Source organism: Erpetoichthys calabaricus, chromosome 4, assembly GCF_900747795.2.
Source record: "Erpetoichthys calabaricus chromosome 4, fErpCal1.3, whole genome shotgun sequence".
Taxonomy (NCBI): Eukaryota; Metazoa; Chordata; class Cladistia; order Polypteriformes; family Polypteridae; genus Erpetoichthys; species Erpetoichthys calabaricus.
Window position 1 is genome coordinate 209,272,535 of NC_041397.2, and position 5,670 is coordinate 209,278,204.

The window sequence follows — 5,670 nt, forward strand, 5'->3', positions numbered from 1 at the left end:
ACGGACACATGAAATAAGTTAGCAAATAATTTGGTAGACTATAGTATTTCAGGGACCTTCAAAACTTGAGTCAATAAGCCACTGCCAAAGTGTATTGCCAAGAGTGGAGAAAGAATGACCACTGATGGTTGGACCAGGAGATAAACATAGTCAAATCAAAAAAATGATTGTCAAAACAAAATCGTGAAGCAAGCATCTAAGTCAAAACAGAAGAGCAAATTGGATCTCAATCAGAAATTCATGAGGCGCAAATGTTTTAAAGGGGCTTTGAAAAACAAACTTGAATACTAGAGTGTGCTGGCAGCGCCAACTTTTAAATTGTCACTTTGTTGACTTCACTTCATTGCAATTTTTGGGCCCATGTTTTCAGCAATGGAACATTAATATTAGACATATATAAATGAAAGACCTCTGTGTGTGTATGGAGCAGTCCATTCTGCTCATGTTCAACCACACTCACTAGATGGTGAATGCATGCACTTTTTAATTTTTTTTGGCGCTTGCATGCACCTCACTTATCACTACAAAAGACCTGTGTGCAGCAAACTCTGCCACACAACAATGATTTTGAGCTAATGACACGAAGAGACATGAAGAGACACAACATCAAAATGAAGCAAACACCACGGCTCAACAACATGCAAATGAAACACCTCAGCAATGTAGGGCAAGGCTTGAAGTTTTCACTAAAAACATTGTCTATTTGGAGGTATTTTCTCAAGACAAAGATTAATAGGATTCATATGCCAGCAATACGGCTAAGATATTGTATCGCCAGTGTCTTCTTACAAAAGTCAGTGGGCCAGCAAGAACAGGCTGGTCGACATTCTCTGCCCAGGGTCATTCTTAAGAGTCCTCTCCAAGTTCACGAATATAGTAAAACTGCTAGGGAGTCTTTGGGTTGTTTTTTGTCCCGAAGACCACATGCAGTTAGTAAATTAATATTTGTAATTCCAGGTAATACAGTGGATATCCTTGCCACCTAATGGATTAGGTGACCTGGGTTTGAATCCCTTGCTCAGTTGCCATTCATGTGAAACCTGCACATTCTTCCTGCGTTTGAGTGGTTTTTCCCATCCACATCCCTGTATATACTGTGGTTAGTTTAATTAGCAATTTTAAATTGGCTGTTTTTGATTTTGGGTGTGTGCATAAGTAGGCCCTGATGTAGATTTGTCCTCTGTCCAGGACCATTTCCTGCCTTGCACACAGTGCTGCTAGCGTCAGCTGCAGACCAAGGTGCTTGTGAATTTGATTTGAGTATGTTAAACCACGTGCACTTCAAAAAAGGTCATCCACCTTAATCTAAGCATTTTCAGGCCTGGCCAGTACTTGGACGAGAGACCATCTAGGTAAAGCTTGGGCTCCTGCTGGAAGAGGTGTTGGTGAGACCAGCTTAGGAGTGCTTACCATGTGGTCTGAATGTGGATCCCAATGCCCTAGTGCAATGACGGGGACACTGCTGTAAAACTGGTTCCGTCCTTCAGATGAGATGTAAAACCGAGGTGGTAACACTCTGCAGTCATAAAAGATCCCTGGGCATTCTTCATAAATAGTAGAGTGTATCCTGATGTCTTGGCTGAATTATCTACCATGGCCTGGTCATTCTGGCCCTCTAATCATCCCCCATCTCTAACTGGCTATCTCTCTCACCCCATCACCACCTAAAAGGTAATGTGTGGTGAGTTTACTGATGCAAAATGGCTACCATCACATCATCTGAGTGGGTGCTACACATTAGGGGTGATTGAAGTGGCTCCTCACTTGCTATATAAAGTGCTTTGAGTAGTGAGAAAAGCACTATATACAGTAAATATGAAAAGTTATTATTGTTATTATTATATTGTGTTTTGTTATGTATACTTTTCTGGTAATCTGGCCATTGCTCTATATAAAAGACTTATGTACACAGAAGGGAGCTGGTGTGTTAATCTGCAGGCTGCAGGGTATGTCCTACCTTAACTGAATAAGGCAGTTAAAGCTGTCTAGTCTTCAGCAAGGAAGGCTACTTGAAGACCTAATCCATGTCTTCAGACTTGTAAAAGACAAATAATAAAACTCATTTAATAGTAAATCACACACTTGAGGATAAAATTGGAAATTAAGGGGAAGTGCATTCAGGACAGAATCCATTATGTGTTTTTTCCACATTAAGTCATAACAGTCAGTAAAGAACTACAAAGTTAAGATCAAGTGGAAACCTTGACAACCTTTAAAATGTATCTGAAAGAGATAGTGGGATTGTTAGCTATTAGCTAACAAAGTGAACTTAACTTAATTTAGAGTAGTGACAAGCGCCTATCCCAGCATCACTGAGTGCATTGCAATAACCAAATCTGAAAGAGTTGCCAGCCCATCAAAGGATCAATTTAGAGTTGTCAATTAACCTAACCTGCACTTCTTTAGGGATGTGGGAGGAAAACAAGAGGAAAAATCAACTTGAGCATGAGAAGAATGAATGAGGACCAGGATCTGGATTTGAATCCAAGATCTGTGAAGCAACAGTGCAGACCACTGTGCAACGGTCACATCCATGAACATATGCTTTATGCAAAATGGACATTTACATTTGCAGCTTTGCACTTAGTCTCACAAATGTCAAGATATGGAAATCTGTGTGCCTTTTTCACTTTCCGAATGGAACAGTAAACAATTTTTCTAAGCAGGCATTGTGCTATATGAGCATGCAAATTTGTCTGACAGTTTTCAGTTTTATGGTCAGTCATGTAAGGATATATAAATTTAGTCACACTTTCCTCGTTTTTCTTTTTTAATTGTATATTGTCAAACTTAATTCATAATAACTTCATAAATTAACTAGATTAAAGCATTGTTAGTAACTGTTTCAATACAAACTTGTCCAGCAGTTCACATTATTATAAAATAGAAAAATTAATTTTTCTGCCTTTTGGCTTCTTGTGAAACATCCATCCATTTTCCAACCCACTGAATCGGAACACAGGGTCACGGGTGTCTGCTGGAGCCAATCCCAGCCAACACAGGAACCAATCCCGGGCAAGGTGCCAACCCTCCGCAGGACACACACAAACACATCCACACACCAAGCACACACTAGGGCCAATTTAGAATCGCCAATCCACCTAACCTGCATGTCTTTGGACTGTGGGAGGAAACACACGCTGACACAGGGAGAACATGCAAATTCCACGCAGGGAGGACCCGGGAAGTGAACCCAGGTCTCCTTACTGCGAGGCAGCAGCACTACCACTGCGCCACCGTGCCGCCCTTCTTGTGAAACATTTTTCCTCAAATAACAACCATAACATTTTAAAATGTCTGACTTTTGTATTAAAGTATTAACCTGCCCAGGTTTATGTATAAAAATATTTCTGCAATCCCCAGTGATACACTTAATTTTTCATTAGTTAACTGCAGTAAACATACTATACTATCAAAATATAATTTTGTTAAATAGAACATTGTTATCCAGCTAAACGTCCTGGTCCAAAACACCCCAAAAAAAGCCCTGATGTAATAATTCCTGCTAGCACAAATTAGATTTAGAGAATAAGGAATGCTGAAAAGTGTCTGTATATCACTGCTAAGAATAACAATAATCTTGTGTTGGATTATAACTGTATCAAGTCCTTTACAACCACCTTATAGTATAGAAGGGCTGAAACCTTTAGCAGCTTATCTTTGTCTGAACACTGACTGCCTGACTTATGTTCCTCTGAGAAAATTGGTTTTGTTGACAACTGGGGCTTTGGGAAAGGCCTTGCTTCTTACAGAAGAAATGATATGCACTTTGGCCATAGGAGAATTATTATGTTACCAAATAACATAACAAGCAGCTTCAAACCATGTATTTCAAGAGCATGTGTTAGTTTGTAAGCCTTGCTTCATGAATCGCTCTTCAATACAGAATCGTAAAGGATCACTGACATAATAGTAAACAAATTATTTAGCAAAAAAGCTCCCTGAAAGTACGGGTAGTGCCCAGTCACAAGCTATCACATTACAAAGCCAGAATTCTACATTTTAATCATTGATCCACCATTCACAGTTCTCTCACAGCAAACTAAGGAAATGGTAACTACTATATGACTGAGGGCATCTAGTTTGGGGGCAGTGCACTTTGAGGAAATGTGATAAGTGTGAAGATGCTTGCCAGGATGCAAACTACAGTCACTCAGCATTTTACGAAGTCCAGGGGTTCTCTTTAATTTCGTAAGCCTTACCACAGTCTCTATATACACTCCATTGTGCTATCCTCTGAGACACAACCAAAACAAAAAAATCTATAAAATCTCTCCACCCTGCTTTCACTTTCCCCTTGCTTAGTATTGCTGTCATCCTTGTTCCAGGCATTACATTTTTTAGACCTTCAGCTAAAATAGTAATACCCTGTCTTTGCACCCTGATGTCACTTCAGGGACCTAGGTGACTGAAGAACATGTCCAGATGTACTACTGCCACACCACTTGCACTGACCATTTGCTATCAGCCATCACAATTTGTTATGGGTGATTTATACCAATGCATGATATTTATATGACAGACAGACAGACAGACAGACAGACAGACAGACAGACAGACAGACAGACAGACAGACAGACAGACAGATCAATGGTGAAAACATTGTGTGGTGAGTATGGTTTGGTTTTCTTCCTCTGTCATATTCCCAACACTGTACCAACATAAATGTTTTCTGATCAGATTGCTTATGGCTCTCTCTCAAATCAAAGAATCACAGATTGTTGGATGGAGCCTGTTAAGAAAATATGTTGATGCATCATTTGATGATCAGCATCATCTGTCCTACAGGGACAGATTTTGAAAGTCCCAGGATTCAGTGAATCAGCCTGTTTTGCAGACTAGTAAGAACAGAATGTTTCCTTCCCTGGAAGTAATTTAGTGATTTGTAGCATCTGTTGTACTGTGTTATCTAGGAAGACAAAGACAGCAGTACAAATCAAAGTTTTATGTCACTAGTTTCTACTGTGTTACAAGTCAGATAATGTTATTCATTTTTTTAGGTGGCTGATAAATGTTTCTCTTTACCCAGCGTGAGTGTTTTGGAAGTTGTTTTATCCTGAGAACAATGTGGTACTATTAATTAGTAGTTATTAATCTTCTGGTGCAATGTACAGTAGATTTTTACTAACATTACGTTTTCTTTCACACATAGCCATTTTTTTTTTTGAATGAGTGTCGTCATTTTGGAGTCATATAGCCAGGATGCAATGTTTCATTGCTGAGTGGGATGTTTTAAAAGCTGACACCGTGTGTCTTGTGGCATCCAAGATTGCTTACCACTCTCAAAAGACTTATTGCACAAAAAAATTCTGTGGTATCATGGCTTTTACTTACAATTTTCAGCAAAGATTTTGGTTTAAATGCTTTGGGCATGACGAAAGACTAAAACAATTTCCATTTACGATCTTTGCTAGTTACTATGTTACACACTTACCTTACAGTCTTCCCACTTGCCATTGGGCTTTCCATTGCTATTTTTACATGGTGTAACATAGATATGACTGTATACTTGCAATTCAAATTGGGCTGGTAGTACATACCATCATTAAGCCATTTGTGTAGGCAAGTGAACAGGAATTCCTAATCACCTATACAAGGCAGATTTGGGTAAGTGCCTACTATTCTGGAAGCAAAAGTCAATGACTGGGTGATCCATAGCATCTCCTGTAC